Below are 22,632 nucleotides of genomic sequence, written 5' to 3'. Positions count from 1 at the left end.
TTATGTTATTTGAGAAATTCTCCCCCTTCTCCCTACCATCCCCAGGACTATAGACTCTCTGGCTTAGGGAGAGAGTGCTATTAATTGAGAATGACCAAAAAGTACTGCCAATTTGCTCCAAGAAGTCAGAGAACTTGGAAAAAGCTAAAAAGGCTATTCTCCTTTGTATTGATCCTTGTATGAAGCACAATCACAGGTCGCCAGCAGTTTTTCCTTCTCTTGTTTAAAATCAGATGTAATTTACTGTTGACAAACAACGGTGCAAGATGTGTTCGATTTGAGGTCACTTCTCTCTGCTCTATGCTTTGATCCTATATCGACCAACCAAGAAATGTTCAGTTGTTTTTAGCTAAGATCATACCAGCTATCTATACGGACTTGCAATTTTACCTATAACTGCATCTAACATTTACCTGAGGATAAAAAAATACAACTGTAACCTAATCAGCAAACTTAAGGAGGCAAAAATATGATTATGCAGGAAAGTAAAATTTACACATATGAGTCATGATGACATAAAAACAAACTTCTCCTCTGAAATTTGCATGGCATTCAATCATAATTATAATCCTCACTGTATAAAAGTAGAAGAAATGAGAATAGTATATTGTTATATGATCATGTACTCCTTGTACTAAAATAATAGTTAGAAAACCTAACTTAAGATTGGTTTTTATAGTTTACTATAAAACAAGTGTAATGTAGATATGAGGGGTGGAAAGGAATGAAAAATTTTGAAAGACTGTAAAGAACTTTTCTGCTTTAACAGAATTATTTTGAAATCTGCTTCCGCACAGTAAAAAAAAAAAAAAAAAAAAAAAAAAAAAAAAAAAAAAGAGGCTAACAAAATCTATCCTCCAGAGTGACACTGAAAGAGATAACATCAACAACAAAATTACACTCATAATATTACTGAATTACAGGATTCAGAGCAGGGTAAACAAATGTAGGGTAAAGTATGAATTTAACAGGAGGATAAATATTCTATTAAGGCCACTGGTTTATGAAGATAAGAACCCAGATATTTTTAAAGGAGTGGACAAATGTATCCATTAAGAGTATTTATTTACTGTCTGTTGATTGTATAGGTCCCAATATTTAAGAACAACACTAATAAAATAAAAACAACAACCATGTAAAATAGGTATAATTTAGAAGAGAAAAGAGGTAAACAAAAGTGAAATTATCATATAATATAATTAGTGATATGAAAGAGATAAACATGGCTGCTATAAGAGTCTTGGAAAGGGAGAGGAAAACCTACCCTGGATAAAATGAGGAAGTCATGGAATCTTAGTTGGACAAGAAACTCCAGAATTGATTCTTTAATGATGATTAGGCAGGTGTTACTTACTGGAAAAGGAGGGTTAATGTGAGGGAGGTTTTCTTCCAGAGGTCTAGAGGCTAGGACAAAGGAGGGAGCTTATAAAGAATTACAAACTGCTCAGTATAATTTACCCAAGGGAAAAGCAGAAACGTCTCTAGTAAAGATATAAATTTGGAGACATAATCTGAGAGCATATCATGAAGGTCCTTATATATCATAAAAAGGAGATTACAGTTTACCTAAAAGCTGAGAGGAGTCATATAAGATTTTAATTGGATAATAATAATAACAGCTTCCTGTATTGAGAGCTTCCTATATAAACAACACTGTAATGTCTTCTATGCATTTTCTTTCATTTAATCCTCCTTTTAACCTTATGAGATAGGCTCAGTGATAATCCTTATGTTATAAAGAAGTGAACCAAGACTTGGAGAGGTGAAGTAATTAACTTGCCAAGGCCACAGAGCTAATAAGTGGTAGAGCCAAGATCACAAACTTTTACTCCAGAGCCTTCATATTATTAATTCCCTTAATTGCTTCCCAAGAAGGGAAATGACATATCAGATTTGTCTTTTAGAAACATCACTGAGGTGGTAGATCATGTTTTGATGGAGGGCAAATTAATGGCATAAAATAAGGTATCAGAGGAAGGCAGTTAATAGATTACTGATACAATGAAGTTGAGAAATAATAAGGACTCGAAATAAAGGAATGAACAGAGTAAGAGATAATACATAGGTAGAATTTAGAAATCTACATAATTGTTACAGACAAATTTATACTTTGAAACCTGAACCCTGAAAGTGATTATTTGGAGACAGGCCTGTCAAGAAGTGATAAAAGTTAAATGAGGTCATAAGGGTGAGGCCCTAGTCTGACAGAGCTGGTGCCTTTATGAGAAGAAAAAGAGACACCACAGCTTACTCTCTCTCCATCACCCGAAGACACAGCAAGAAGGTGACAGTCTGCAAGTCAGTAAGAGAGACCTCATCAGGAATTGAATCAGTCAGCACCTTGATTTGGGACTTCACAGCATTCAGAATTGTGAGAAAATACATTTCTGATGCTTATTTTGCCATGGCAGCCGGAGCAGACTAAGACAATTACCTTCTGAATATGGACGCTAAAGGAAAGGAAAAGTCAATGACTCTCAGGTTTCCAGGTTACAAATTTGCCATTTCCTGAGATGTGTAACACAGGACTAGTAAAAGATGTGTTAGGAAAGAGAATGAACAGTGTTATTCCTGGGGATTTTCTGATTGTACAGAATAACTTTTTGGAGGAATTTTCAGTAGGCCATTACCAATGGGAATAGAGATAAATTTGTGAATTATTGTGATTATATTATATGACATGTTTTATATATACAATATTATGTATTATATATAAAATCATCTCTGTATTAACAATGGTTATAGAAGGAATTATGGCAAATTATAAGATAATTTCTAATTTGAGTTAAATAAAAATAATAAACTAATATAACATGGATTCAATACCATTTAACATTACATCCAATATTGGAATACCTTCTACACAGTTTATGTAAATTGTAAATTAATATAATCACAGATTTAAAAAAACTTACTTAAAATGTTGTACCTATGACAATCAAGATATTTTAATGTCTTGAATAACGCATTGTTACTGTGTCTCTGTTAGTACTGTTTTCACTTTCCAAATACGAAAGCAAAACCTATGCAATATTAGTTTATAAATAAGCAAAATGCCCTCTTTGATTTCTCAATTTCAGAAAATGTGGAAAATCAGTAATTTAGAATCACGTGATCATGTTTTCCAAATTATAACCCTTCCTCATTTTTCCTGTCATTACTGTTTCCTCTAAAAGACTCAGTTCATGGGAATCACTGGGGAGTCACTCAAATTATACTATTTGTCAACTCTGCCATATTTCTTGCCACCCATTCCTCAGAGTGACCCTTCAACTTTCTGAGAGTCAAGGCCCTAAATCTTTCTAGTGCTAAATTATAAAACTGTTGTTGTTTTGATGAAGTAGGTCAGTTTCAGCCTCGTCTTCAAAGCAAAGTCACAGCGTTCACTAAGTTGTAGTGAATGCTAAAACTTAGTCTTTTTTTTTTTTTCTGTACTAACTTAAAAATTTTTTAGAAATAATCAGGGCAGAAATTCATTTAATTACTTGCTTGAAATAAGAACCAGAGAGGAGGTTATGGCTTCACAGTGCCCTGGCAGAGCAGAACTTTCACTCCCCTGCAGATAAACAGCCAAAAGAAGGCTGCAGGTAAGCAAGCACACTACAGCACGCATTTCATTACTGTGTAGAAGAGCATTAACATGTCTCAGTAAATATAATGCTTGGTTTATTGTTTATTCAGGGAATATCAATATTTAAAAGCTGGGCAGAAGAAAATGAGTCCTCAACGAATACCAACAATTATTGATCAGAAATGAAAGGCTCGAATAAGGAGGAGGAGTGTCATGATGCCTGAAGAGGGGAAAGGTCAATTGTTTCAAATGCTGCCAAGAGGCCAAATGACTGAAAAAGTAAAAGATGCTAAAAGTGTTCATTGGCTTAACTAATAAAGAGGCATGTGGGGATTTGAGAATGTTTCAGACAAGTTCGGCATTCAAAGTGGCATGGAGGTAAAGAAATGGAAAGATCAAGTGAAAACTTTCAAAAAGGTACTAGAAAGAAAGGAAGGTAGGCTTTTCAATAGCAAAGTGAATAATTTTCCTTCCTAAATATTATATAGAAGCATATTTAAAATGATCACAGAATGACGACAGTGAAGAGAAAAGCTGTAAGTAAAAAAAGAGTGTGAAGAAAGTGTATGGATGAAACACTCAGGACAAGGATGAAGTATGGACCAAATTGCTACCTGACTCAAGTTAATCTGAGTATGCATATAATAACTGAATATTTTGGTAGTAATGGTACGTCCAAAAATCTTAAGGAGGGATGAGGTTTAGTTATCGATAGTTCCTTAGATTTACCACTAGCTGGTCATAAAAATGAGTCTCAGCCCAAATTCTGCCAACATACACATATTTATTAAACAAATATTTATTACCCAGCAATTTCAAAATGCTTTATTTAACCTGTTTGATAAGTTTGATGAAGAACTAGCTTTCTGCCCTTTTCAATGCACCAGCCATTACTTTACGTTATGAGGTTTACACACGACTGTTGTGATGATATTCCAGAAACAGTACTTATGCATCTTTATAGTTGACATCCGGCAAACAGAAATTCTACTTTACATAACTGGATTCATGATGGTTTTGAAAAGAAGAGTTGGGTGCCATTTTTAAGAATAAAAGTTAATAGAGCCCTTCAATTCTTATGCCTTGGTCATTCAAGGATCAGGTATGCTTCTATAGTATTTTAGCCAAATCACAATCTTAAATACCGTGATTTCACCAATGAGACTTCACATTTAATATCTATCATGCTCAGAAGAAAACACCATTTTTACCGCTGAAAACTTAATTCAGACCTGCAATATGAAAATTTGCAAAACTGTGTGGTTGTTTAGAGATTCGGGCAATGTCAGAATACAGCCTTTTTGATCATTCCTGGAATTTGTGTTTCTGTCTAGAATAACTGATTAGTTTAATATTGTTTAAATTAACACATGTATGTTGAATTGTTGATGCTGAAGTGTTTTCAAATAGATGAAAATATCATAACATACGGACTTTTGCAAAAAGCACGGAATCTCCTAGAACTTATCCTTCAGAAAAATATTATCAGGGATAAAAATGCATGGCACAAGGTCCTTTTTAATTATTATATATATTTTTTTCCTTTTTCAATTATCAGAATAGAATGTGAGTGAGCTATGCCGGACCATATGTAAATTTTCTTTTGTCTGGGTTAGAGCAGCCAAATTCAGAAATACAAAGAAAGTGAAATATAAACAACCTGCTTAGACCCTATTCCTTCTAAATCTATGTCTAATTCTTCATTTTATTACTCTAATATCAAGAAAAGGCAATGTTTAATTCTTCTAGACAGCGAAAATACAAAGAGAGTTTGCATAAAAGCCTGGATTGTACAATAGAATGTTCACTTTAGCTTTTTTGAGAGAGCCGGTACAAGCTGTCCATTCCCCGACCTTCTTAGGCCGGTGAAGTCAGCATAGGCCCAGGGCTGGACTTAGTTCAGCACCCAGGTGTTGCTGAGTGAGTCACGAATAGAATCCTAGGAATGAGCATTGATCAAATGCCCCTAAATCAGGCCAACATTTGTGGCACAGCATCTTCCTTAAAGTGAACAGTGTCAAAGACGTATGTGAACTATTATTAGTGAACAGGAGGCCCATGATAAAGAACAATTTGAGAAATTAATGCGATATTTATTTATTTATTTATTTACTTATTTATTGAGATGGAGTCTCACTCTGTTACCCAGGCTGGAGTTCAGTGGTGTGGTCTGTGCTCACTGCAAGCTCCGCCTCTCAGGTTCATGCCATGCTCCTGCCTCAGCCTCCTGAGCAGCCGGGAGTACAGGCACCCACCACCACTCCCAGCTATTTTTTTGTATTTTTAGTAGAGACGGGTTTTCACCATGTTAGCCAGGATGGTCTCGATCTCCTGACCTCGGGATCCACCCACCTCGGCCATCCAAAGTGCTGGTATTACAGGTGTGAGCCACTGAGCCCAGCCACGAAATTTAATATATAGAGGGGGAACAGTAAAAAGTAAAATGGCAAGAAACATGGAACAGAGAAATTGAGCCCAGATTGTTGCAATACATTGTGCAAAATATAAATAAATAAATAAATAAATAAATAAATAGTGTAGGGTTTTCTACCTAAACAAAATTCAGAATCCTCCGCTCATCAATATTATTACAAAAATGCAAAGAGATGGAAACAGAAGATTCTAAAGTAAAGGCAACAGAAAAACATCATCTGCAGTAAGGACAGAACATTTTGACTGCAGGGATTCAATTTAACAAGTGTGGAGGAAATCCCTGGAGACAAAGCATTTTTTCAGAACAGTCCACTACACAAGCCTGAAATCAAAGAAAGGATGGTACTAACGACAACCTCATTCAGGCCTGACATTCATTCTCGCATGACACAAGAATTTTAATGTGGCAGAAATAGAGAATAAGCAAAACATTTTTTTGTGTACTCCTATATAAGCTTGAATTATTTAAAATCTATTTATAAACCTACACATGGTTTACGTATAATGTAATTTTGCTATTGTTTAATTATTAATAATTTTCCTTACATTTAAAAGAATCCAAGTTTTTCAGATACTATTAACATATTTACAGTTCTGAGGAGAAACAGCTGAATATCCCATCAGAATCTACATCAATAAGTTTTAAGTATTGCTTAAAAGCATAGACTCTGGAGTCAAGCTGTATGTTTGAATCCTGGAACTGTAACTTAGTAGTTACCTGGCTAAGGGAAATTGTTTATCCTCTCTACACCTCAATTTTTTAAAACTTGGAATAATCATAGTTGCTATCGCGAAAGATTGTTGTAAATTTAAATTACAGACCATTTACAAAGGACTTAAAACAGTACTAAAATACTGTGAGCATTTGATAACTATTTACAATTTTTATTATAAAACAGGAGATTCATTACACAACATAGAAATGTATTACACAACAACACAGAACTCTTGCACGGCTGCCTCCTTTACTCTGTTTTGATCATTTAGCTTTTACGCAAGAAAACAAGTCATTTCTGATAAAACTAAAAGCAATCTTCTTTGGGGTACCAATGTGAAGCTACTCTACCTTTGACTTACCTGTATTAAAGGTTAATCACCCCAATAAAAGCAAAAGAAAATAACCTCAGTATTTTTATTTCTGGTCATTATTGATACAGTACAGATAGAAAAAAAAAATGAATCCTTTCTATGAATGTATAAAGGAGCACAACGGCTGAAAATTTAGTTGACTAGATGTTAAATGGTTTCAATATTCAAAAGCCTCTTTTACCTCTTGCCTATGCTAGAAAGAACCAAGAAATTTAAATCAAAACTTTATTAGAATACATACATGCACACATATATGTAATCTGTGTAGATCACTCTGGTCAATCATTCCAGTAAAACACTTGAGAACACCAAAAGGAAATCAAAAGAAAGAAAAGTGTGAACATCAGATCATTGTGCCTCAGCGTTATGGAATATATTCAAGAGCTATATTTGATTCATTGACACATTTAAATTAAACCAAATATATTTTTAATCCAAAAGATTCCATTACACTGAGATGATGATAGCACAACTGTGAAACTTGAGATTTTGATTTTATTTTCTCTTTAAAATTTGTTTAGACAGGCTTAGAATATTATGTTAATCAGAATAACAGACTTTCTGGTCACATCTGCTTTGGGCATGACTGTATAAAAACATCGCATTTCTTAACTACTTTGCACTTAAGCTACACGCAACAACTCAGAAGCAGTCTAAATCAGAGATACTATAGAAAACCTGAAAAATTTATGTTCAGAAGAAATCCAGAAACACTATTAATGATTTTTTTAAAGTAAGTCCTAAGCCTTAATACTTTTATCATTCACAAAATCATGTATATTTGTACAACAGATGAGAGCACACTTAATATATGTTTATTTTAGTTTTATCTTAATGCAGTGAAGTGCCTTTGGTGATTACAGGTTGACTTTAACTAGAAAATTTTTATTAATCATTTCAGTGAACATGTCAGCCACAAATACCTTATTTATAGCTTGTGTTCACAATTCACTATTGAATATAGATCAAGTTTACCTCCTTATTCTGTCATCCACATTTTTACAGTATTTGCAGTCTATTTTGCTTCGAGTTTATCTGTTATGATGAAAATTGAAGATGAAATTTCATAACAGCACGATATGACTCTTTCTTAACAGTTTTAGCTCAACAAGAACATACATGTTTAGCAGGAGAAGCTACATTATTGATTTGACTTTAGCTGTTTAACAACCAAGCAAATTACATCAAGTATCAGACGGCTGACATCAGAGAATAAGCAACTACAATTGGAGAGTCTTCCAACTTTTTTATTACTTTGAAGAAAAACCTGATTGTTAATGGCTCTCTTCTATAGTGAAAGTCTTGTGAAAAATGAGAAATAGTCTATAAAATATGGGTAATTTGAACAAAAAAATGCAAAGTATGGTACTTAAGCTAAATTTCGATAAATATAGTGGTTCCAACTCTGGGTGTGTATGTCTTTCAGAGGATTCTAAATGGAGGTACTGAGAGTCTTTTACCCTGAAAGAATTACTTCCTCCTTTTTGAGGAGCCAAATGTACTGAATGTGATGTTTGCTTTATTTTCCCCTTTAGATAAATTGTGATTGAAAAGAATATTCATAAGAAACATATTTTGCATAGCCTTCATAATATAATAGATTTTTCTTATTTTAAACTGGCAAATAACAACTTTGTTTCTCTTATTTAAGTGTTTTAGTGTTACATGTATTAGCAGATACCCATGGCTCATTCCTGTTCAGTAGGTAGAAAGAGATGAAACCCAGCTGTAAAAAAAAAAAAAAAAAAAAAATTGGTTCATTTCTTTCTTGTTATTCTCACAGCAATATGCAAGTGGGCTTTTTTTCCAGCCATGCTTTCTAATTACTGATTTGAATGGTTCTCTAGATTAAAAATTAAGTTCTTAATTGAGTATAAATTAGTTTTGAAAATATCCAACAGACAGAGCTTTTCTCTCTAACATTATTAGAATCAAGATGTTTCCTAATTGAAGAAGCTATAATATCACTATCTCTTTTAAAATATTATATGTTCATGTCTTGTGGGAAAAAAAGCACTGAGGTTTTATTTCATGTGGTTTGGGAGTTAAATTAGGATGTATAAATATATTAAAATACTCTCAGAACAGATTTTTTTCAAATTAACTACTTCATTTCTTGTAGACTCCTGAGAAACTTTGTACCAGCATGACAACAGCTGCCAGAAGTTGTTGTTTTTTTTTTTTCAATGCTTAAATACATTTAAGAATAAAGTATCATAAAACCTTATATAGCTTGAGGCAACGTGTATACATGTTTTAGAGAAGTGATAGCATGACTGAGCAATAGGCATCAGATACAGACCCAACTACAGCCTTATCACAGAGGCACAGACACCCCCACTCCCACCTACTTATTCAAATGGGCACATAATGAGTTATTTTCACTTTCTATCCTTTCAGGGCTTTCTTAAGCTGAGCTGATTTTCATCCATTGTACTAAGCACATATTTCCATTAAAAAACTATTAGTCAAAAGGATGTTTTGTTCTCAGATGCATTTTAGTATTTATATTATTTAATTTGAATATATGTGACATAGAATAGAGTTACACGTATACAGATGGCACCTGACTTATGATGGTCAAGCTACGTTTTTTTATGTTTATGACGGTGTGAAAGCTATATGCGTTCAGCTGAAATGGTACCATACTCTCTCCTGATGCTAAACAGCTGCAGAAGAGGCGCAGCTCCCCCTCAGCCATGCAATCCGGCAGCTAAACAAGCGATACTCTACAGCACACTGTGTTGCCAGAGAATTTTGCCCAACTGTAGGCTAACAAAAGTGTTCTGAGTATGTTTAAGGCAGACTAGACTAAGCTATGATGCTCTCAGTAGGTTAGGTGTATTAAATGCACTTTTGATGTAAGATATTTTCAACTTATAATGGGTTTATTGGGATATACCCCCATTGTAAGTGAAGGAGCATTTGTATGTATGTTATAGTAATGTAGCAGATTAATATAATATATAGAGGAAGATATATACATTTCAGATATGTATTAGGGATTTGTGTGTATTATATAAATCTATAGTTGGTGAACATTTATTTTTATAACTGGCAAGATAAGTTTATTTAGATAAGGCTCTTCTAATAAAAGCTAAAATTCCCTTGGGTTCTTTGAAATAAAGAGGTAACACATTATTATGAACTGAATATTTCCACTTTTCCTTTCAACATTTTAAAATTTCTTCCATGTGTAAGACATGAGTTTAAGAGACTCAAGATAATTTGGCTGGTAACTGGCAGATCTGAGAAAAGAACCCAAGTGCTCTGACTTCACGTATTTATTGTGACTACCATATCATGTTTAATACTCAGTTATATTTGGTCTTAAATATTACTAAGTTCTTGCTGTGGAATCCAATTCTTAAATAAAATTTGACTCTAAGGTATATAGAGAGCATTATTCTATCACTGAGTCTCAATTACAGCGTATTGACCCCTTCAAAAAAGAAAAGTATGTATTCATGAAGAAATTTGCTGTAATTGCTCACATTAAAGTGAATTCTGTGTTAGGTAAAACAGATATTTCCAGATGATGTGGTGGTATCATTAGGTATCATTTTTCCAGAATAGCATCCTACTGTTATCCTAAAAATAATGTTGTTTATGTAGCCCATCCCCTCATTTTAAGAAAACCAAGTTTCAAATAAATAAAGTTATTTTTCCAAAGTCATATTTTTGGCTAATGACTAATAATAAAATTAATGACAGAAATAGAACTAAAGTCCAGTTTCTTGAGCACCAATCTCATGCTTTTTCTGCTATGTTTTGGGTGCTGTAGCACATTGCAGGGAAGGTAAAAAAGTTTACTTGTTTGCATAATAACTTACTATTGATATAGTTTTTAATTGTAAAATGTGATAAACAATCCCAGGCTGCAAGTGAGACTTAGCTTTTTGTCACTAACTAGATTTTTTAAACCACGTATTCTTTCCAGGTGTATATTTTACTCATTTTGACACTTTTAATGATCACTGGATGAAATCTGAAAATTGATAGACAAGAATATCTATAAGAAGAGTTACTGTTTTCAGGTAGAAGAAACGTCTCAAAAATTGTTTTTAAAAGTGACAAATAATATACATGAAAAACGTTTCACTAATCAGAGTAACCAAAAGATAGAATGGATTAACCAAGGAGATAATGAGTTCCCCATCAATGAAGGAGTTCAAAAAGAGGCAGAAATACTCACTTGTCAATATATTGTATTACAAATTTATGAAGTATATGGAGTTTTCATTACACGATTTGTAAGTTTTCTGAAACTTCTGAATTTCTATCTTTACATATATATTTGATTTTTCACAGTGTGCATTTTCATTATTATCAATTAAAGTGTATAGAAAGCCAGAAGGCATACTTACTTGCTATACCGCTTCTGGTATTCTCTTCTGATCTTCCTTACTTAAAAAATTAAAAATAATTTTTGAAATGACTTGTTTTTACTTATAAGCATATGTAATTATAAGCAAAAGAAATATTTTAAAATGTAGCCTTATAACTATGAGGGTAACCTGGTTGTGACATCTGTCACTCCATTAATCTCCAGGGTTAATTCAGCTGGCTAATTTAGCCACATGAATTGGTTGGCTAGGCGGTGGTTCCCTTCTTCCCTCACAGCCCCATGTGTGGCCCTCCCAAAGCTGCAAGCTTGGTGGAAGAGGCCAACATTCCCTGATAGAGTAGAACATTTTTTGGTCAAGAGTATATGAGTAACTGCAGTCCTCAGCTGGAACATCCTCTAAACAAGCTCTTAAGATTCATTTGTAGGAGAACATACGGTACTCAAACCCATTACTCCAGACACATCCAAGCGAGTGGATGCGGACAGTCTGTGCTAAAGAAAGGAAGAAGAAAAGAAAAAGAAAAAAATATATAGCTTTACATATACGGTTGATTAGCTGGTGACTTTTTATCATTATTGCTTTCCTTTACATCTTACTGTATTTAAAATAATTACAATTTCTAAATAAAGAAAAACTTATCTGCATGTATTCAATTATAATTAAATACATCATGTAAAACTAACAAAGGTATTATCTGCAAACTTTACAATGCAGGTCCATCTTCTGATTGAATTCATTTGATAGCATTTCATCAGTCATGCATTTCCAAAGGCCTTTATGCCATTGGAAACCTTTGTCCTTTGGCAGGTATATCTGTTCTGTTAAATTCAGGCCAGTTAACTTGCTAAACAGGAGGCAGTGTGCCATATTCAAAATGAATTGAGCCCCTGAAGAAATCCCACTAAAAACCTTATTCTTTTTCTGAACCTAACCAAAAAATTAGAGTAACAAAAATACTGCCAGACATTAGGCTGCTTCCACAGAGGAAATTTTGAATAAACATGTCATGCAATTAATTTAACAGTTTTTCTTGCTCAAATCCATTGACAGAGACTTTCTGGAGAGATTCTTGTTTCTCTATTCCTATTTCTGTAATCTTATTAGCATATTGTGACAGTAAAAGCCATCACTAATAATAAATTAGGTCTTAATTGTAAATGATGTTCCAGTAAAATTTGGGAGAAAAAAGTGTTTCTGGTCTCAACATTTTGGCATGCTTGTCAGCAGTCATACAGACAAAAATCAATATTAAGTTGTAACTCATCAATAGGCTTGAAAATCATCTATACCATTATCATTATTATTTTGTCGTCCCTCATAGGGACATCAGACATCTGGTTTCAAAGATAATAGCAGTAACAATTATTTGCATCATAGCCTTAGCTAACTAGATAGCTAAAAACATCTGTTATGATCTTCGGTTTCTTTAACCTGTCCCTGGAGAGACTTTGATCGCTGAAATACTCTTTTTGTCAAATTTCTCTCTGCAATAATCATTTTTGCAAAATACAGATTACTTGATACTTAAGGAAATTGACTGTAGTGCTGCTTTTCATTTTTTGAATTTAAAACTGGAGAAGGGGTCTTAAAAAAGACTTTATAAGAAAATTATTTTACCAGAGCTGAAATTTTACCATCATAGCTATATTGAATTGCCCTTTTAAACTAGTGTCACTGTTTTTCTGTGACATACTAAACATACAAAAATAAGGGCACTAATATTTGAAAAAACACATCAGGTATTTACTAGACAAGTATTTTCCATTGCAAGCAAAACTTGCAGGTAATACTATTTCAAAAATAACTCTTTGGTTCTGTAATTAAAAAATTAATTAGGAAGCATATGTGGCCCTACCATGTGTTAGCAGTATACTAGGCTTTAGTCTCTTTTATGCATATAAAAATGTCAGCCGGCCAGGCGTGGTGGCTCATGCTTGTAATCCCAGTGCTTTGGGAGGCCAAGGAGGGCAGATCACGAGGTCAAGAGATCGAGGCCATCCTGGCCAACATGGTGAAACCTCATCTCTACTGAAAATGCAAAAATTAGCTGGGCACAGTGGTGCACGCCTGTAGTCCCAGCTACTCGGGAGGCTGAGGCAGAAGAATCCCTTGAAACCGGGAGGCCAAGATTGCAGTGAACTGAGATGGCGCCACTGTCCTCCAGCCTGGGCGACAGAGTGAGACTCCATCTCAATTAAAAAAAAAAAAAGAAAAACGTAAGATATAGGTTTCTTCCAAACCTACATTCCAAGCTTTTAGAAGAATTTGAAATAATTAACAAGTAAGATAAATCCTAAACTATAGAATGCATACAATGGTGTTCAACAGAAATAATTTTTTTGTGTGCAAAAAATAAAATAAAAAAGTTGGAAAAAGAGGAATTTAATTTGCAATGACCAGCATAATTCGTGACAGCCACATGACAGTCTGGGTTCCTCTACCTACCAGAATACAGTTAAGTACTCAGTATTTGTTGACTACATAAATGAGTTCATAGTTGAATGAGTCAAACAGAGACATCTTTAAGAAAGCATGAGAGGAGTAGTATGGCCAATGGCTTTTACGATGATTGAGGGAGGAATAGAATGAGAAGTGAAGTGGATAAGGGAGGTGGGGCGAGGGTGACCTTGAGGGTGGGGATGGGGCAACAACAGCAAAGAGAAAGACTTGCTCAGATATAAGGCTCGTATGAGATACAGTGAGAAAAATATATCATACTAGCATGAGGATTATAGACATTTTATAAGTCTATAAATGATGAGTTGAAAAATTTAATTTAACCCATTTAAAACATTTTCTTTAACAGGGGAAAAAAAATGAGGAAAACAGTAAAATACGAATTGCCTAGAAGCACAATGACAAACTTAGTCTGGCAGGTAAAAAATTACAATGGCTACATGAGTGTAATTTTGCTAGTGTAATTTACACAAGTACAAAACGAAGATTCAATTAGACTTCATGACTAATTAGATATGCAGAACAAAGAGAAGAAATCTTCAATGCTGAGAAAGGTGAGTAACATTAATGACACTAAAGATTTTGTGTAATAAGATCACTTCCATTTTGAACATCTGAAGTCTGAAGATTCAATTAAGCATTTGAGTGGAAATATTAAATACACAGTTGGAAATACAATACTGGAATTCTATTTAAATATTACATTTGGAGCTATAGTATATATAGTAATCAACAAAAACATATGGTGGAAAAATTTTTAAAAAATGATCTAGGTGAATAGTATTTATTTTTGTTTAAATTGGAAACCAATTTTGAAATGGTTCCAAAAATATTTGCCTTGCCAAAATGTTTGTTATTGTCAGCAGTGTTCTGGATATCTCATTATCAGTATTTAATGTTTTATATTATCTCCTTTTCATAGAGAAACCCTATATCTTTGATCAAATTATACATAATTCCAATATTTTATATGTATTGAATCTATCTGAATTTAAGGATTAATTAGTACTGAAAGACTGTATTTTAATGTATTGACATGTGATTATTCTTTTAAACATAATGTTTTGTTTCTTCAGCATAATGAAATTTACAAATAAAGAATTCATCTAATTTTTTAAAACCTTTCCTTACTGTTTTTTATTTCCCCAACTATATCAGTTATTTCTTGGTTAACTTTTTCATCTTTCAGTGCTGTGGGATTTGGATGAAGCTCATTCTCTTTTTATAAATGTTCTTCAAATTCAACCTGCTGTGAGCCTAGGTGAGTATAATTGAACTCAGGAGAATATTTTAGTACAAGAAAAAATAGGGCAGAGAGAAAACATATGGTTTCCTAATTATGCTGAAGGGTTTTTTTTTTTTTTTAAACTTTTTCTTTCTCTTATGATTTTCTTCCCCAATTCACCATGCATAGTTGGTTCTGTCATTTGACAGACTTCTTAGATGGAACAACAGCGACATATACTCAACTGTGGAAAATTGGCACTTGAGTTTTTCAATTGTGTTTGTTAGATAACCAGAGTTTGGGGAGTTACAAAGCAATACTTTCTCAGAAATACTGCTGCCAATAGGAGCTCTGGTTTATAACAGGCCAGGCTTTAAAGAATTCAAGAAGTCTCAATATGGAAGGTTGTTTTCAACAAAAATAATTGCACATCAGTAACATGCTTTCATAGGAAAATTTTAGATTTAGTAATACAAAACTATATTGTTGGCTTTTATTTACTTTTAATAGCATTTAGATTTTATATGGTATTATACATCTATCATTTCACTGGCAGGTACACATGCTCTGAATGTATATTACTCCAAAAGCATCAATAATAGAATTGGATTTGAAATAGTTATTCACACACTGTGTATTAAGCATAGGTCATGTACAGGTTTGTGTAGGTTCCACAAGGTTTTTCTTTCTCCAGACTTTAAGCATAAATTTGAGATATTACTTTAAAAAATTAAAACAAAGAAAACTACTCATTTAATGCTTGAGGTAAGCTCTCTGTATAAGTGATTTGTTTTTAAAACATTTTCAAAATATATTGTTACTGAGACCATTATATTATTTCAGTCAATGTGCTTGGATATATCATAACCTTCAGTAGTCTATCTTATAATTTATTTATTTTAATTGACAAATAATAATTGTATATATGTATGGGGTATCATGATGTTTTGATATATGTATACATTTTACAATAATTAAATCAAGATAATTGACATATTGTGATCTCAATACTTATTTTTTGTGTGTTGAGAACATTTACTTTCTACTCTATTAGCAGTTTTCAAATATGCAACACATAATTACTAACTGTAGTCACTATGGTAATAATAGACCTCCAGAAATTATTCCCCCTAACAGAAGCTTGATAACCTCAAAATATTCTTCTGCCATTTTGTGCATGAGTAATATATTCAATTCTGTTAATTCTCAAATACGAATCAAGATAATTTGTGGATTGTTTTCAAACAAAGGTAAAGAAAGAATATATCTCATAGATTTAAGTATTATTTTGTTTGCTTGAGTTCTACTCCCTTCTCTAAAGAAGAAATTAATGAATCACACATTTTATATGATGGCTATTCTTCAATATAGGAAGTATCTTTTGCTACAGGTTTTGTTTACAAAGGCACCTGGTGAATTCTAATGTACTTTCTGTGGCACAAATACACTGATAATTAGAACAAAGTGTCTTTAACATTTCCTAGGGATAGATTGCTGTTAAAGTAGCTTCTATTTTAAGTTAATAAATTGGTATTATGACTTGCCAATCAGATGTTATGGGTTTGATTTGTGTCTCTTAGTTCCCTAGAGACTGATCTACTGAGTTTCTGATTTGCAAAGGTAAGTACCAGACCCAGATGCCTTTAAGGACCAATTTATTGTTTCTCTTCTTGAATGCCTGTGTAATAGAAGACCAAATGAGAATTTAAACTTGGATTTTATAAAAATAGAATAAGAAGTATATTCAATGACTATTAATTATGAAAACATAGCTATCAAAAAATGTTTTCACAGAGAAAACAATATAGTTAACTCTACTAACATGAGACAAGCTATGATGAATGAAGGCAACTTTAAAATTATCAGCAAACTTCTTGAACATCATTGAGTTAATCCTTTATCTTCCTTTTGCCTATCTTCCAGTAGAAATGATGAAGAGAAATTAAATCACTACAACATTAGTATCAGGAAAAACACTGGTAGGTAATTAGTGATGAACCATGATGTCATCTATCACTCACTATTGTAAAACTGAATGTTTATAAACATATTCCATTGTTTAATAATCCAGGTAAATATCGTATATTTGTCAGTCAGAAGTCAGGGCTCTTTTAAAGTTTTGCCATATATGCCCAAACTTCCCCTTCTCCTCTCCATAATATAAAGTGTATTTTATTGTTTTCCTTATAATATTAACTTTATACTACAGTGGTATGATAATGCTCATTTTTAATCTCCACAATGATTAGATAGAAATGTGAAATTTAAGTTCTATGCACAAATATTCTTGATTGCGTCTGCTGTTTAAATGTTGCTATATAAGGTAAGAATGTATTAATATATTCTTATTAAATATGTACTTTTTTCATTTTGAGTCTCTCTTCTACATTCATGTACTTCTTTATTTATGACTCAATAATCAAAATGTCAAAAGAAGGATACATTAAGTTTATAATTTATCTATACTTTATACTGTTCCCTGTCTATTCAAACAGTTTTACATTATATTGATTCATCCCAGTGAACCAATGAAAGCACATTCATTCCTATCTAATCTGGAAGAGAAAGCTAACATTTTTCAGTGCCTCCAAACTCCAGATTACCTTACATCTAATTTTGTCCCCGTTGACAACACGGGAAAACTGATATCATCATCTGTGAGTTACTGAGAAAATTGAAGGTTAGAAAGTTTCAACAACTTGATCAAGTTTATCTGCAGTGACAGAAGAAGGAAGCTTTACAGTAGGTCTCCTTTATTTTAAACTTTGTGATTTTTCATAAAATTAGTAGTTCACAAACTTACATTTTTTACGTAACAAAACTAAATATTTTTTCTATCTCCACATAAGAATTCTATTGTTGACTATTTCCACACGCACTTTACTTTATATTCTACTGTATTTTAATATCTTTATAAAACTCATTGTTATTATTCACATAAAATGAATATCCTTTCACATAAATAGAATATAATAATAGCAAAAATATAATGACAACAAAATATTGCTGACTGTCAAATGTTTAAGCCCAAGAGAAGCTTTGTTAGAAGGGGAGATTAACACGTGGTAGAGAAATATTAAAAATATATTAGCTCGAAATGAGATTTAATACTTGAATCCATCAGAAGAAAATAAAGGGAATTAATAAAGAAGCATGTTTCTCTTTATATTTCCTTTTCTTTCTCTTTTTTCAATGATATTTAATGGTCTGTCCATATGCTACTTAAGATAATCCAGAATCACAATATTTATATTCCATAATTGGGACATGTAGCACTAAACCACTAAACTTAGGAGGAAGCAAAGACCTTTTCAGTACTATCTTCTGGAGACCAGAATCATTAATTGCCACATCTGCTAGTGAACATATTTGCTACATATCTATAACAGAGTCATTAGACAATATGACTTTTAGATCATAAAGAATTCATATATAGAAAATACATTCATTAGCAATTGAAAGAAAGTGTTGTACTGTATTTTATTGATTTGATATATTAATCCAGAATCATCAGTAAGTTTTCCAATAGCAGATAAAATAATAATTCATCTGAAATGTCACTTCTAATGAAATGTCTCTTCTGTTGCCCTTCGCAGGTCTATAATAATACGCTTTCCCAAATTATGATATCAAATAAAATAATAGAATCAAGTGTAAAAATGTATTCCTAGCAATTTAAAACTGGAGACAGCCTTATAGAATAGCTTGCAAAATCTCCCCTTAAGAAAGATGTGGAAAGTAAGATATAAATAAATGGAATGATTGTCCAAGGTCATACATTAATTAACATTACAGCAGTAACTACAGATAATGTCTTATTTTTTAATCTAGGCCTCTTCCCAGTACACTTCAGGGCTATGTTTATTCATTGTGTAAAGAATGGAGACAAGCAACAACAATAAACAAAACAGATTGAGTTTTTCCAATCTCAAATTGTCTGATAAAACTTAAATAGAGGAAGATGGGCCATCTATCAAATTTCCTTTACATAAATAAATACGTTGCTTCCAAACTCCAATTTTCAACTTTAAGATATATTTGAATGTCAGCATGAGATTCAATATTCTAGTGTTAAGGCTAGATCATTAAATAGCATGTATTGTTTGTTAAATGCAGGCCCTAGACTGATTAAAGTAACCCACAGATTTATAATTGCTAAGCCTAAAAGAGTAACAAATAATAACCGAGAAAAGCTTTCCTATTAGAGGGTACAAACCATAAGCATATAACACACATTATTGAAACTGCTGTCCAGCACCATTTTGAGCCATAACTCCTACTGTAAATGTCCCCTGATACTCTGAAGATTACTTTTTCAAATGCAGCATCTTAATTCAGTCATATTTTACATAGGAAGTAAAAAGACATAGGCTAAATGTATACAAAAGTGCTGAGTTGACTTCCTGGTTTCTCTGTGTGGAGGGAGTCTGCACTGTAATGACTAAATCTTCTGCATTTTATCAGACTGGCTACATGTCATATTAATTCAAACACTAAAACAACCAACTACTCTGTTGTTACCAGTCACCTATCCAGTCCAGGCATGTCTATATCCATGTGGCAAGTGGTTGTAGTAATTTTTTATAATGTGATAAGCTTACCAATTTAAAGTAGAGTACATTATTCTGTAAGCAAATTACAATTGTGGGTGGGAATATCTTACTAAACTATTGGTTCTGCCTTTTACTCTTGCACATATTTGGAATAATTTACTGGATAAAAGTTTCCTTATTAGCTTTCATTATACCAGATTATTATTTCACTTTTAAAATAATCTCCAGTCATGTGAAGAAAAGTAGATTCAGTGTAGGGATATTGATAATATATACTTGATAAGTATGTGTAGAGAAAAAAACATAGGCAGTATTTTGAAAGCCAATATTTGTTCACATTTTTCTTTTCACCAATAGAATCGTTCTGATTTTTCCATACAATACTATAATCAAATAATGATATATAAATATTAAGTAATTTTAACACAATTTATATAAATGAAGAATACAAAAGAAGAAATATGAAGCTTTATCTGTTTTATCTTTGATATTTTTTTAACCTAAATTGATTCTACTCTATCTGGAAAGACCCTTCATAATGGTATATGCATTTAACCTTTTTAAAATATGACTTTATTAGGTTAGTGAAAAAGTACTTGCGGTTTTTAATGGCAAAAACCACAAGTACTTTTTCACCAGCCTAATACTACAATGTATCCATAGAAACATATAGTCTATAATATGCAACTATATGAGTGTACACAATAAAACAAAAACCCATGTCTAACGTACCAATGCAAAATGTAAAGCACTTTATTGTGGATGATGATTAATCCTTATTTATATAAATCTTCCCTTCTCTTTTAATACTTTATATCTCCTTTTGTACTTTTCTCTCCCTATTTTCAAATTCTGAAGCACAGTTCTTAGATCAGATCAAGGCCAAAAGCAAGGAATGAGGGCAGAAAGTAATTCATCTCTTTGGTATGAAAGACAGTCATAAGTGTTAGCATACTCCCATGTAATTTATTTTTTTCATTTAAGATACATCTTCATAAAAGAGCAAAACAAGTTGTATTGAGGTTAGCATACTGTAATAACAAACTTTTAGAGGAATTAGCCAGTTAGTTTTGCTTTAACCTCAGCATACTAACTTGTTTCAGTCACTTAAGTTAATTAAAAGGAGACCATGATTTATTTTGACTGAATGTTTTCATACTGCTTTGAAAAAAAGTAATAATATTTTTACAGCTCGTTTTCTTATGACAATAAAGTGATCAATCCCAAAACCAGATATGATGCTTATGCTGTATTTTTTTTAAAATCTGAGATCTACTTTTTCATGATTTTTAAAGCACCTCTGATTGACAACATGTGTTGAAGTATCAAAACTCCAAATGTTTCTAATTATCTTGTAAAGCATACAGAGTAAAGATTTAGATTGTTAACACCTAAATTCATTGGGTGAAAAAATTGTACCTAATGTTAAATTTTACTTGTTTCAGGCTAATAATACTATATAAGCTTGCACAAACCAGTAAAATAATTTTATATCATTTTTATGAAGTATAGGAACATAAGAGCTTCTGCACAGCAAAAGAAACTATCATCAGAGTGAAAGGCAACCTATGGAATGGGAGAAAAGTTTTGCAATCTATCCATCTGACAAAGGGCTAATATCAAGCATCTACAAAGAACTTAAACAAGTTTACAAGAAAAAAGCAAACAACCCCATCAAAAAATGGGCAAAGGATATGAACAGACACTTCCCAAAAGAAGGCATTTATGCAGCCAACAGACATATGAAAAAAGCTCACCATCACTGGTCATTAGAGAAATGCATATCAAAACCACAATGAGATACCATCTCAGGCCAATTAGAATGACAATTATTCAAAAGTCAGGAAACAATAGATGCTGGGGAGGATGTGGAGAAATAGGAATGATTTTACATTGTTGGTGGGAGTGTAAATTAATCCAGCCATTGTGGAAGACAGTGTGGTGATTCCTCAAGGATCTAGAACCAGAAATACCATGTGACCCAGCAATTCCATTAATGGGTATATACTCAAAGGATTATAAATCATTCTAATATAAAGATATAAAGACACATGCACACATATGTTTATTGTGGCACTATTCACAATAGCAAGACTTGGAACCAAGCCAAATGCCTATCAATGATAGACTGGATAAAGAAAATGTGGCACAAATACACCATGGAATACTAAGCAGCCATAAAAAAAGATGAGTTCATGTACTTTGCAGGAACATGGATGAAGCTGGAAACCATCATTCTCAGCAAACTAACCCAGGAACAGAAAACCAAACACCCCATGTTCTCACTCATAAGTGGGAGTTTAACAATGAGAACATATAGACACAAGGATGGGAACATCACACACTGTTGGGGGGTGAGGGGTTAGGGGAGAGAGAGCATTAGGAAAAATACCTAATGTAGATGATGGGTTGATGGGTGCAGCAAACCACCATGTCACATGTATATCTATGTAACAGACCTGCACGTTCTGCACATGTATCCCAGAACTTAAAGTATAATAATAAAAAAAAAGAACATAAGAAATAATTACAAAATGCTTATATGGTACAGAATATAAGAGTATTATACCAAGCAAATTGTTCCCATTTGTAGTGTACTGGATTAAGCTATCATTAACTCTTGTTGTATCTAATGCAGCAGCCACCTAAATGATATCAATAGGGCCAGTCTTTAGGTTACTCCTAAAACAAAGATGTAATTATGTCATGTCCCTGATTTCAAAGTAAGATCAAGACTCCCCAAATGCTAATTTATTAATTTTTTAACTGTATCTCCTTTCCAGTATTATTCCTAAAATATCTTAATTGTATTGCATATGTCTTTCACTGAGCATCTGTTGCACTTTCATATTTCAGAATTACAACTACTCATTCATGCTAATTTCTGCCTCTGCTGCAGTTACCTGCATCTCTGCTGCCACTTTCTTCAACCTCTATAGGATCACTCAAAAGACT

This window comes from Macaca fascicularis, chromosome 1 (assembly GCF_037993035.2).
Source record: "Macaca fascicularis isolate 582-1 chromosome 1, T2T-MFA8v1.1".
In the NCBI taxonomy this organism is placed as follows: Eukaryota; Metazoa; Chordata; class Mammalia; order Primates; family Cercopithecidae; genus Macaca; species Macaca fascicularis.
Note: the sequence above shows the minus strand (reverse complement) of the source record.